This window comes from Dicentrarchus labrax, unplaced genomic scaffold, assembly GCF_905237075.1.
Source record: "Dicentrarchus labrax unplaced genomic scaffold, dlabrax2021, whole genome shotgun sequence".
Classification (NCBI taxonomy): domain Eukaryota; kingdom Metazoa; phylum Chordata; class Actinopteri; family Moronidae; genus Dicentrarchus; species Dicentrarchus labrax.
Window position 1 is genome coordinate 7,768,025 of NW_026136724.1, and position 14,180 is coordinate 7,782,204.

General features: G+C 41.4%; 1 protein-coding gene across 3 annotated transcripts in view; it reads left to right on the forward strand.

Moving 5' to 3' along the window:
• Positions 1 to 14,180, forward strand: part of sox5 (SRY-box transcription factor 5) — a 232,718-nt gene that overhangs the window by 43,878 nt on the left and 174,660 nt on the right. For 2 of the 3 annotated variants that reach the window (XM_051391850.1, XM_051391851.1), the window contains exon 2: positions 850 to 914. The gene's annotated coding sequence lies outside the window, so the exon portion shown is untranslated. Of the gene's footprint in view, positions 1 to 849; positions 915 to 14,180 lie in introns of those variants that run through there. The other variant, XM_051391853.1, reaches the window with a different exon arrangement.

A 14,180-nucleotide genomic window follows, 5' to 3' on the forward strand; every position in this document is an offset into this window, starting at 1 on the left:
TATAGAATAAGTACATTTCCCAGAATGTCACACCTTTAACCCTATTCCTTTAATTGAAAACACAGTCAGAGACTAGGTGCTGCCACCAACTAACCATCAGGAAAAAAAAAAAAGAAGTACCAGCACTTTCCCCGCAAAGTCGTGTTTTAATGGATCCTTTTCGGCAGAGCAAGCGATGTAACTCCTTTTGTTCTCCTGCACAATGAATTGAACAATGAAAGCATGCATAACAACACAACAAATAGCAACATTAACCAGTGTAATTTCAAAATCTGGAGGACAAGGTTGAGTGTTTTAAACAGCCTCTTAAAAAAAGGGAACTGCTGTTCAGCAGATTCCCCAGAGGAAGGAATTTATTCTGCTCTGCACGCTTCAAACAAAAGACATTACAAGAACAAACTATTTTTGAAACAGTGTATTCGGTGGTTCAAAGTGTTGAGCTACTGACCTGCACGTACTGTATTAATCTGTGGTTTTGTAGCTAAATCTTCCTCTTTACACTTTGTTATCTCTCCTACTGTAGTTCTATCTTCCTCACTGCTCAGTTCTTTTTCTCTTTATTCCCTTTCTCATATTTATCAGTACATATCTCTCTCTTTCCCTGTCTTTGTCTCTCTTATAGTCATTGATTTTCCTCTTGTTGGTTCATCTGTGCTTTGCTCTCCGCTGTCCTTCAGTATTTTTGAGGGTTTCGTCTGCTCCACACTTCTCTTTTCTCCTATTTTCTCTGTAACGTCTCTGTAGTGGTGTTTTGTTTGGGTGTGTGTGCGAGTGTGTGTGTCTTACAATTTTAGTGTGATTCTCGGAGTGTGAAATCCAGCTAAATCTCTCTCTGTTTCTCTTTACCAGTGTTGGTCGTCTCTCTGATGGGTATCCACTCTGCAGCAGAGGCACCTCTCCGGGGACACTTGTAGGTCAGCTGCTATTTTCATACCCCCCCCACACACAACACCCCCACACACACACACACACACACACACACACACACACACACACACAGACAGACATACAGACTTACTGTATTTAAGAATGTAAGTTCTCAAGGGACTCTGATTAAACTATGGCAAACAAACACAAATTGAACTGCGTTGAGCAACAGTATCAGTCACATGCTCTCTCTCTGTCTCTCTCTCTCTGTCCAAAACACACATGGGCACTTTCTCTCTCTCCCCCTCTTTCTGTAACCCAGCTTTTATGTGGCCTTCATGAGGTCACACACAGGGCTCAAGTCAGTTTCCATGACTACACAGTCAGCATCCAGCCAATCGCCATTCTCAGCTGGCCTCTATGGGGCCAGTGGGCAGCCAGTAAGCATCATATCTGTACATCTGACATGGAGGGTATAGGGAGGGGAGGGTGTGTGTTTTTTTTTTGTTGTGTGTGTGTGTGTGTGTGTGTGTGTGTGTGTGTGTGTGTGTGTGTGTGTGGTGTGTGTGTGTGTGTGTGTGTGTGTGTGTGTGTGTGTGTGTGTGTGTGTGTGTGTGAGAGAGAGTTACTGGGAGGGGATTGGTGCAGGGGCCTCTAATGTATCTTGTGAGGTGCACTGACAACATTGTTTCTGATTTAGCATTGGGGAAAAAAGTATTTAAAGTAATATGTGCAATATTTCCACATGTAAATTGCTTTAATGTAGGCTGTGTACATGGATGTACAAACTAGATCGTTGTCGAGATCGAGTGTAAGTGTATGTATAAGTGATAAACTCACAGGTGTACACTTCTCGAAAGTGGAGATATTAGTTGGAAATCACATTTAAACACTATATTTCTTTTATACTGAAAGTAGCATTTCCAAATTCAGTCCAAAGTTTCAGGCTGACATTCCTGTCCATCAATAAAATGGAAAAAAAAAATAAAATACAGTAAAATACAGTAGGACACAATGCAAAACATGACAGGAGCTCTCGAGAAAGTCGCAAGAGTCAGAGTGAGTCAACAGTTCCAATGTTGTAGGAAAGTCATGGGAACTGAGACTATAGCAACCCAGCTAAAGAAGTAAATAATAAAAGAACAAAATACCCTCATTGGACTTGACATTGGACAGTGGCTATCAGGTAGAGATCCGCCAACATTTCAAACTTTCTACAGTCTGAAGCAGAACAACTTTCCTTCTTCCACATTCTCCATACTGTGTGTGATGCTGCTTGTATTGCTGCTTGACCTCCTGGAGAACAGCAGATTTCTTCTTGCAATTAAGACAGGAAGCCGTCACATTAAACTCCATAAATAAATATTTAACTACTCATCTCTGTTGTAATGGTCCACGCTCCTTTAGGATTAGAATTGACCATTTTTGGTGACAGCTGCACCGGGATAAATCAGAGCGATGTTGTTTGTAGTGAATCTGTTCATGTTTACAAGTTGTGCATTTATGCACAGCTCGCTAAATGCTAAATAGGAAATGGAGATAGTTTATGCTCTGATTTTGCAGCCTTACTAAAAAAAAAGTGAGCGATTCTAAAATTAAAGACTGTAGTTCTAAGTAGAGTTTTGGGAATGTTAGTTTGACCTTTGCTGCAACGTCATTTATGCTCACGTGTGACATCATGCTGCTACATCTCTGCTGCTACTTTGCTCAGATGCTTGGTGTATTTCTTTGTATTCCCTGTTTTCCAGTGCCAGGGTTGAAATGGGTGAACTGCGGGGCACTTGGAGTATGAGGGGGGAGAGAGCCTAAAAGGTAATATGGTCAGAGAACAACATATGGAGGGTAGGGAGAGTGGGATTGTTTGTTTGGGAAATGAAAGCCGTGGGAGACGGAGACAGCAAAGGACAGCTGAGACAAAAGATGCATATGGAGCTTGAACACAGAGCTGGTTTTATTTTTCCTCACTTTAATGCCTCTGTGGTCAAATTGTTCCTTTGTGACTTTTTCAAGAGTTTCAGTACAAGAAAACAAGAAACAAGAAAATGTACGGAAGGAAATGCATGGCTTTGAGTTGAAGCGGATGAAGAAAGCTGATAGAAGGGTAGGAAAATAGCAGAGAGACATACAGGTAAGCTGACAGACAGTCTGACAGACAGACAGTCAGTCAGATAGACAGTGAGGTGTGAGTTAGGTCAGTTTAGTTCGGACATATGGCTCCCGCCTGCCCAGAGAGTATTAAGGGACCACAAGGACAGAATAGAAGAGGAAAGACCCACATGCCATCTGCACAAGGGACAAGTGGAGGATAGCATTAGCAGCAGTAGTGTGTGTGAGCATCTGTGTATGTTTGTGTGTGTAGAGAGAGCAAGTACAGCCCAGTAACAATGAGATACACAAACAAACACAGACATAGTGGACATGCACTTAGAGTATATGCACTTCGAGGACACACATGCACACATAAACTTTTAGATGCATGTAAACACATTGACATGAGGACACACACACACACAGAGACACTTCGACGGAAGCAGACTCTATGTCACTGCTGTCTCTTCATCTGCCAGAGCGGCCATCCAGAAAGCCCTGTCCTCAAATCAGATTGTGTGTCTGTGCATGTGTGCTCTTTCTCTCCTTTCTGTCAGATACCACTGGGGTGGTATGCTTCACAGGGCATTATATTGTCTGACATATGGGTTTTGCTCCTCTGCTCTGTCCAGGAAACAAGGCCAAGCGGGCAGCCTCAGAATGGAGCCCTTGGGTTTGATTCAGTTTCCATCACGTCCAGTTGTCTTTAATGTCAGCTGAGTTAAACTGGGGTACTGATGGGGCTCCACTAACGGGGTCACCAGCCCCTGCGCTGGGTCACTTTGTTGTGTGTTGGTTTCCTATTCAACTTCTGGGTCAACTTCTGGGAGAGCAGGTTGTTACCATGAGTCAATGTGACAGACACACTTTCTGTGAATAGCTCACCTACATGCTGTTGCCCCTAAACAGTTTCCCAGCCGGTTTCCATTCATGAAGCTACAGACTTACAACTTTCTTCAGATATATTTCCTTTCTACTGGACATCCTTTTACCTTTTATTTTCAGTCAAAGCCACATTGTTGAGTAACAATACAGAAGCAAGCAGGGACTTTGAAAACTGTTCTTTGGTGGTGTGTAAAAGGACATGCCAACATTCAGAATGTGTCAATCTCAAACCCAGACACAAATGTACTTGTAAGCCGGCTGGCGGTTGGTATAGCATCGTCACTTCTGTGCGACATACAGCATCAAAAGCCTGGCCTTTTCTGTTGGTCAATTTTGTTCATATTTTATTCCAGGTTTTTAGGGTACTGAGCTGTTGTTTACACAACTTTTGTGGGTTTTAAAAACTGGCGGTTGCCAGTGCTGCATTGGCTCATGTGTTTGACAAGCGTCTTGTTCTAGGAAAGAACCAACTCTGAAGTAGGACCCAAAAAATTGCATTTCCACTACAGCCTCAAAGCAGGGGTCCTGCTTCGTAGCTGGGCCGACCATGGCAAAACCGTGACTGTCTCCTCCCTGTCTGTACAGTACAGCTATGTGGCTGTGCCATTGACGAGAGTGAGTTTTGTTTTTAAGTCTGTCTGTGTTCAGCTCTCAGTACTTTCATAGCTTCTACCTTCGCTATTCTTGAATAAAGAAAGGTCTAATCAACCACATATGGACATATTCTAAAAATCTAAAAAGTCTAAAATATTTTAAAGCATTATGTTAAATTTGTCGGGAGGTATCAGTACATTGTGCAGATGTTTTGTCTGACTTTTGCCTTCAGTTTATTTTCTGATTTTAATGTGCGTGCCCTACACTCCATATTAGACAGTACATGCAAAGATAATTCAAAAACAGATTACAGAATCTTATATAAAGCTTAGTTATTAGTGCAGCCCTCCATCATTAAATGAGCATTAAATTAATTTTGAGGTGGTTGAAAGAACAGCTTTTCTGAAACTCAACATTCATGTACAAAATTTTAATTTACTTTCATAGTGATATTGGCCACAAGTACGAGAGATCTTCATGAAGAGATCCTCTGACCAAAATGTAACAGCTTATCTGACAAACTGATTAATGGCAGGAAATTTTAATACATTAAAAGATGGTACATACTAATGTGCATGTGCTTCATATTCCATGACTTCTCTTTAGAGAATTTGAGACTTTCCCTAATTTTCCGTAATATTACAGAAATCCTGTGACCAGTGGAATCACGCGTATACAGTAATGTACTTTGGACGTGATACATACACGAACTCTTCGCTTCCATCAGGACTTATTAGTCTCAAAGACATAGGGTATTGGCCCCCACCCGGGTGCCTGCTTTTTCTAATACGTGTGTTTGTGTGACACGGATTGGGTGGGTTGGTGTGTTTACAGGCATGTGGGTGCTGAGGAGCTGATGGCATAAACAGATAAAGCTGTGATGGAGGATGTGCACTCTTTTGTTTGAGTTTAAGAGACAAACGGCTGTCCGAAATACACACACAAGCATGAATGCACACATACACACACCACCCCCACTCTGCAGTGTGTATACACCACACGTCAGGTCTTAAGTGCTTGGTAACAAAGGGTGAGTTTATCCCTGGGTTTCACTGTAAATACAATGGTGAGTAATGCTAAGAAGGCTGGCCTGTGGTCACTGCAGCCATGCACAACTGAGAGATAGTGAATGAGTTTTTGTGGTAGTGCTGTGGGGGTAAGGTAGTATTTTAAAAGGACTTTTTCTAGCCACTGGTCTGCCTTAAAAGGTGTTGTGTGTAGCATTTTGAGTTTCCCAAAATTAAATCGCATTTCCCATAAATCTGTTGCTTTCCCCTCCCTGGCGTCACCCTATGTCCAGTTGCTTTAGGAAAAGATGAGAGGAGGAGCAAGGATAAGGGCCACGATGAGCTTTATTATTGTCCAAGGAACTTCCAGAAGCTGTTCATATTATGCAGTCTTAACAGAGGAACTAGAATAAAGTCGTGTATTTCTTTGAAAAATTACTGCTTCCTCTTTTGTGCAAGAAAATAATCCATCTGATTTCCTGTGGATTGTTAGCAAACGGAACTGTATGCAACATTAGAATCTATGTTCAGTATGGTCACTTTTTTTAAGTGTCCAAGTGAAATAATTCTTACCTGACCTGTATCCTGTAATGTTTGACCCCACCACGTCTTTCAGCATGTTCGCTTCAGAATCAAATTGGGCTGTGTAAATGTTGGAAGCCCTGTAATCTTAAGGCTCATGCCTTTCTGGCAGAGAGATGTGATGGAAGGAGAATTGTTCACATACTTACCTAATCTTGCACAATGTAAAAATACCTTAACATGGCAACACCAGAGGAGGTTTCTGTATTGTTAATGAGGTCACGCCAGAAAAAGTGGCAGCAGCGACAGACTGTGGATATGAATCTGGATAATCAAGGATTTTTGTTGGACCTCCAACCTATTTTCATTGATCAAAATAGATGTCCTTGACGTTTCAGTTTGCTCTCCAGCCAGTGCACATGGGAGAAGTTTGCCTTCAGGGCTTTCTACCAGAAAGGCTTTCTGCCAGAAACCATGATAAAGAGAGACAAATTTACGAGGTTGAGAAGCTGCTCCATCTTATATGATCCACAGCACACTTTTTATAAGGGTATTCTGAAAAAGGACAGGGTTTGGAAGGAAATCGGGAGGCTGTTGGGAGTTTCAAGTAATTAAATTGTAATCCAGAAATATCTGGCTAGCCAAATCTAACCTGAGGGAGGGCCACTTTTGGCCTGGGGCCCCACTTTGGGAAGCCCTGCGCTACAGTTTGCTTGCTCGCTGTGTGTGTAGAGGTGGAATTCTACCACGACAGCAAATCTGAGGACTCGCCTCATCAGAACCTTTGCCAAAAACCTGTAAAAAGGCAGTCACCAATAAGATATCAAGTTTCAATCAAGGATCATGTTCCAGTGCCTCAGCACACGCGGAGCCAGTAGAGATTCAGTGCTTAAAGACAGTAAAGCGGTGTGGAAGCTCGTTGACACGACCATCTCTGTATTAATTTTGGCTCAAACATCTGAAACCTCTGACAACATGGCTGCAATAATGCTATTGTTATTGTTGCAAGCTGTCTCCATATGGTCAACCCCCCAAACACACACACATGCACACCTATATACATACACACACACTCACTCACTTATTCTCTCTCTCTCTCTCTCACACACACACACACACACACACACACACACACACACACACACACACACACACACACACACACACACACACACACACTGATCAGCAGTGGGAGCACATCATCTGTCACCCAGGGCCCAGGCGGAGGGGCGACAGATTGTCCTCGCGGTGTTCCTTCAGGTCCCATTGCTCCAAACACACACACACACAGACACACACACACAAACAATCTGCCCACTGACATACTGTTCTCATAGTATTCCCTGAGAGTGCGGGCTGGGCGGTTTCACTGCTTTTATCTCAGAGGAGAATTAAATCAACACACTGTATTTCACAACATTGGGGACACAGAGGAGTTTCACTGTAGTGTTGTGGAGTGTGTTTTTCATGTATGTAGCCAGAACACACACACACACACACACACACACACACACACACAGTGAGCAATGTTAAAGATTAACCTTGTGCGTAAAGATCAAATAAAGGATCTCTATTTGCTATTTGCGAATGAATCTCACATCAATGGCTTTTTGCAGCTATACGATATGGCACAGTGGGGAGATCAAAACAGTAGTGTGATGTATTTAACTGACACAAAACAGCCACATCAATTAAACATCAAGAGCACGCATTCTATAGCCTGACCCAGTGATAATCAAGGGTGTTTTTAGTATCAAAGTGCTGCTCAGTAAACGCCAGGCCTTTAAAGACCGTCATCCATAAACATTACCTGGCTTTGTTCTTTGCTCTCGGGGAAACCGCACAGACGCACACGCCTTCCTTTCTCTTTTCCCCATCACTTATTCCAGTGCTCTACCTGCTCATGCCCCTTTCTCCTCCACCTCAATCCTCCCCCCCTTTACCTGTGCGTGTGTATGTGTGCAAAGAGCGACTGGCCTCATAGATTGTCTGAGCCCAAACTCTTCTTTAATGTGCTTTCTTTTTCTCTGTGGAATTCTTTCTCCTTGAAGAGAAAGTGAGATGGAGAACAGAGGCGAAGGAGAGAGGTAGAGAGCAGGTAGTTTCATTACCCCCCCCTCTCTGGGTGCCTGGGTTATGGCCAATTAGGCCTATTAGCAACAACAAAACACAAGAAAACACAACAGAACCCGGTCGGCAGGCAGGCAGGCAGGTAGTTAACGGTGGGAGGAATTGTTATCTCTCCCACCGTCAGGAACAAAGAAAACACTCTCCAGAGTGCCTGAGAAAGAATTTATACCTCCCAGTGTTCTCAATTCTACAATTAAACTCTTTACTGCAATTTCCCGTTGGTTGGAGTCTCCAGAGGGACTTTACAATGCACTGCAGTGATTTTTACACCTGCAAAGTGGTGTGTTATGTAATTAACCAAGTTTGAGACAATTGCTCTGAGGAGCAGAGAAGACACAACTTTGCAGCTTTTAAACAAGACTCTATTGATGGCTGTGGTGATGACATATTGACCTATTTCATTATTGCTCATTTCAGCTTATTTCAGTGTGATTACAGCCCACTGGCTCCAGAGGGAATCAGAATTGTGCACAATATGGCTTTTTCAAAGAGAGGCAAAGTGAAAACCTGAACTCTGGGTACAGTTGAAGAAGAAAGATGGCCTCATTTAAAACATAATCGTACTCAACCTTATGTGATGTGGTCTCTCGTTCATCCAGCTAAGGTGACGTATAGTGGTAAAACTTACTTTTGAATGATAATTGTTGTTTAAATAAGCTCATGATTGGCTTACACTCTACACCCTCTGTAAGGAACATCTTTTCAGAAAGACTGATCCCATTGCATTGCATTGAGTTCCAGAATCTAGCACAAAGTCCTCCGAATTAAACAACTAACCAGAGGACATAATTTGTTACATATTTGTTGGTGCCTTCCAAAATTACAAATTACTTTTCAGAAACAAAAATGTCTGCTCTGATATCGCTATGATCGAGGTTGGGTTAGATTTAGGCCCAAAAACGACATGGTCAAGGTTAGGGGAAGATCATGGTTCAGATTTAAATAACTACTTTGGGAAACATTGTGGTCGTGGTTAAAAGGAACCAATGTTGACTGCTGGCAGGAAGTGGGAAGCCAACAGCGTTCTCTCATGTCGAAATCGGACGTTTTGTTGACCGATTCACCCACCAAGACCTCTGTCACAGCATTTCCTCCTTTTTGGTCTTTTGCTGAGCTATAACTGATGGTCTTGTTATGTTCTTAGTTTTTGGAGGACTTGAATCTAGTGGAAGAGCGGCCAACCTGAAAGTGGCGTTAGGGCAGTGGCTCTCTTTCCTCAGATTGAAGTAATGAGGCCCAGCCTGACACCTCTGAATTCCCTCAGGCTTTTCATTTTATTTAACAGTTGTTTTTCTTTTTTTTCTTTTTTTTCTAATTTAAATCAGAGCTTGTACAATAGTCTTGCCAGCTTTTTCTGTCATATTATGGAGCCAAGGTTACATGTGCAGTATTTATAAGGCCAAATGTATGAATATGAAATAAAAGATAAATTAGAATGGGAATCGTTTACTTTGGACAAACAGAACGGACAATAGATCTCTGTTAAATCGAAACGTTGCTCTATTAAATTCAATTTGCTTGGAGTTGTTAGTACAGAGTGTAGATCTTTTGTAAGATTTATGCATTAATATTTTCTTTGCCCTTACAACAGGTAAAGTATGAGTTACGGATTAACTTTTACAATATGAGGTCACTTACTTTAGAGTAGGAAACTTTGCAACATCATTAGGCAGTCCTATAATTTGATCAAACTTTTGGTTTTTAACCAAATTCTGGCTCATTTAATGCAGTCGCTCTTTCACAATACATCACTTTTGCAGCAGTCTGAACAAAGAATTGAGAAGTTGTGTTACATTACTGAAAGTTACTTGTACTTGTAAGAGGATTACTGGAGATGAAAATCACAGCAAAAGTGTGAGGGAAATTTTCACAAGTACCTGGCTGAATTTGGCTCTTGCAGATGTGGTAATGTGGTGGCCAGGTGTGATATTTTTTTAAAAATAAAAGTGATTGTCCTTTGTGGCGTGTGGAGAAATTTAATAATTAGGTCAACATGGCATCAAGGATTAAATCCAAAAGATTTATATCTATACATCTCCTTTTGTATTCTGTGTCTCTCTCCTTCCTTTCACTTCCTTGTCCCTCTCTCTCTGTCTCTTTCTTTGTTAGTTTCCTAAAATGCTCAGACTAAATACTCCGTGCTCTGTTTAAAATCCATTAACTCAACATGCCGATACACAACCATCACCCAGATGGGAGCTGAGTATTGTGTATTGTGTGAGCGTCATGTTGAGGCAGAGGGAGATGCAATCAAATAGAGATGTGCGGAACAAAAAGGGCGAAGTATTGGAGGGGAGAGAGAGAGGGGGAGGGCGAGATGGAGGGAGTAGGCAGGGAGGTAAACTAAATGTGACATCTCATATTTGACTTTTCACTTCCCATTTAGCTGACACGTCCAAGATAAGTGGAGGAAAGATTACTGGTCTCATTCTGTTAGACAAAGGCGTGTGTGTGTGTGTGTGTGTGTGTGTGTGTGTGTGTGTGTGTGTGTGTGTGTGTGTGGCGTGCGTGTGCGTGCGTGTGTGTGCGTGTGCGCGCGCATTTGTTGTTTCAGGAATGTAAATTTTACATTTAGGCCTCTCTTGTGTGACTGATGATAAGTAAGCATGTTGGAGTTCAGTGTGTGTGTGTGTGTGTGCATATTCGCACCCATGAAATTTGATTGATTTTCTGCGTATCATTTTATGAGTTAATGTTTCAATTGCTAAGGCCTCCATCCTTTTTACAAGTTTTAAAAGGAATTGTCCGTTTCATACGACGCAGGTCTTATTTTCATGGTCCTGGCCGTCATTCCTTTCAGTAATGACAACACTATACTTACCGAGTTAATCGCTAAGATGTTGAAACATGGTGACATCACTAGGGCTGAGTATAGAACGTCAATATACTTTTCATTCTGAGGACCTTTTTGAGGGTTGATAGCTGTGAAGTACCAAAAGTTGGCATCGAACGCCTGGTCTCCGGCTCTGTACAATGGACGCCCACTGATCCTAGTACTTAGGATGTGTTAAATGCAGATGACATATTTCACTATGCGTTTTACTGTTTATTAATGTATTTGTAAAAATAAAGTTAATTATATTCTATTTTTATTTTTTGACCTTTCCTCTTGTGCCAACATTTCACTTATCCAGTGAAACATGTAGCAGATGCGTTGTCAGAAAAAAAATACTTTGGTGGTCTAGTATGTGGATTCAGTGGAATCTATTGGTGAAGTTGCAGGTTGCAAACTGAAAACCCTTGACTGCAAAACTTGTGAAAAATGCAAAAGGCCCTGTCTGGAGTTTGTGTTTGTTTTTTAAATTCTGGGCTACAATAGAAACATGGCGGACTCCCTAAAAGTAGACCTACTTCCCCTAGTTAAATTAACTCATTCTAAGGTAACAAAAACACAACGATTCTTGTTTTGTTTTTTATGAATGTTATATTCAATTTCTGCCAATAGATGATCATCAGGTCATAATTTCTCCAGTACTTGGGTTTATGAGAATTAGCAAATATTAGCATGCTAAAACACTAAACGGTGGTAGAAAAATAATAAACACTGAGCAAATGTGAGCATGTCCTCATGCTGACATTAACCTTCTGTTCATATCGGCTGCGTAAAAGCACAGCGTCACAGAGCTGCTAGCACGGTTGAAAACCAGTCCTAATTTTTTTTTTTTAGCTTCAGTGAGTGCAGTTTTCACACAAGGCCCAAGAAACAGGAACTTTATACATGCTGTTCATCTACAGGTCAATTCAAATACCAGTCTATCAACACCTTCATGATACTTGACACTGTGTGTAATCAGTAAATAACCAGAACCATCTAACTGCCGCTTGTACTGAAACAGCCAATACTACCTCTTTTGTCAACTGTAACATGTAGCATTTTACACTATGACAATATCTGTATGTCTTTACACACTTTCTGTTCTTCTTTCTATTAATTGTTGACAGTAAATGATAAACACTGTGATTTTATGTCAGCTTCCATATAGAATATACATGGATTTTAACAAAAGAATTTACCTATAGAAAAGCTTTGTCACTCATGTGAAAAGACTCATATTGAGAATTGTGTGGCCGTGTGTGTGTACGGCTGCTACAACGCGGGTGCCCACTCAAGCGCACAAGAGAGGCTGCAGTTATCTTCACCTCCAATTACACACTAGGAACACCTCTGCTATTTGTGTGTGCGTGTGTGTGTGTGTACACACAATCACACATTTGTATAACCTTTGTGTGTAACTGTTTTGACTGTGTTTGCGCGTATGTACATACTATATGTGTGTGTGTGTGTGTGTGCGTGTGCGTGTGTGTGTATCCCCACGCAAGGCCCTGGGGTTACAGGCAGCTTGGTGACAGTGCAGATGGGATAACATATGACATGTGAGTGACTGAGTGAGTGTGTGTATACGTGTGTGTGTGTGTTTGTGTGTGTGTGTGTGTCTCGGTCCATCTGGGCTCCCCTCTGATCGACCGGGGCTCCCTCTGCTCTCTGTGGCCCACTGGGGAGCCGGCGGGATGACAGTGAGAGAGAGCAGCGAGGCCTGTCTACTTTCAGCCTCTCTCACCTCCACCAACTCTTTTACAACCATAGCATTATATAACGCTAAATGATAAATATGTTTTTTAAAATTACATGTTTTGTCTGTCATACAAAGGTAATACAGTGCACGGCAGCAATTAAAATGATAATAGATAACAAAATTATTTCACTTCAGTTGTTGCATCTTAATATAAAGTCCTGACTCTCTTTAAATCAAGTAGCCTTTGTAAATTAATGCTAAACCCAATATTAATATTATAAGTATAAAATACAAGATTAAAGACAAAGATGACAGGGCGCACTTATTCTTCTGAAATAATTTTTGTGAGACACACAGTTTTGACTTGTGAATGACATTACATTGTTGCCCAAATTACGCTTTTTATTAACATATGTTTAAATCACAAAATTGATAAACAGGGGATTAATAGTACATTTATTAAATATATTTATTTACAACATTCACTCATGGCAACTTGACTGTGATTTAACATTTTTAGGGTTAGGTTTAAGCAACTCAAAGCACTTTCTTAAACTTATGAGAAGATGATGGGTTTGGTTAAGTATTAGTGTAAGAAGTTAACAGTTGCTTAAAGCATGAGACAGGACGTGTTTACCTTTTTAACCAAAATTACAATCTTTCTGAAACGATTTGACACATTTGTTCACAGTCTGTTTACAGGTAAGTATTCAATTTATTTATAGAGCACCGTTCAAGAGCAGACGCCACACAGTGCTTCACAATAAAAGACAAAAGAGCAAATAATAGACAGAGCCACCGACACAAAATGCAGACATCAAGCTGAAAGCATAAAAAGAATGAACAAATTGGTGAGTTTAACTACACATTCAAAAAAAAAGCTGTATGAAGTAAGGCTGCTCAATTAATAGAAATTTGATCATGATTACGATTTTGGGGCCAAACAATCTCAAAACTAATAAGATCGGAGGGAAACGATTTTTTTTTCATTTTCTGTTGTGCAACGTTGTATAGAAAAAAGCTGAGCCCCTTAAGTGGGACACAGCCACAGTCTGCGTATTTCGCGCATGCGTATTTCCGTCCCTCCCCCGCAGCAAGCACTGCACATCATTCGCTCGGTATACTCGCCGTTCCCGACCTGTCGCGCGACAATGTGAAGTCACAGGAGCGCCGTAACTATTTATACTTGCGCCGGTGGTTGCGACACTAGTTGCAGTTTTCTCCTGTCACGTTGTTTTCGTTTGAACAGGTAACGCGGAGACTTACAAATGTTTATGGGGAAAGGAAAGTGTAACTGAGGACTTCCTTGCAAAGTGTTTTTGACAAATGTCCAATAAATGCAGCATGTTTCTGAAGTTTCTCCCAGAGGGAGTGTGATAATTTACCTGTTGTCACTTGTCTTCTTGGCCACTGTAGTGTGATTCTGCTGTATTGATTTTCACTGCAGAATTGGTGAAATATTCCTTTAACTCCATACAGTGCACACAATATATGAACCTTGCCATTGCCACCTTTTGTCAGCATGTGGACCAATTGAGGCGCACAATGCCTGATGGCACTGCCAGCATACAGT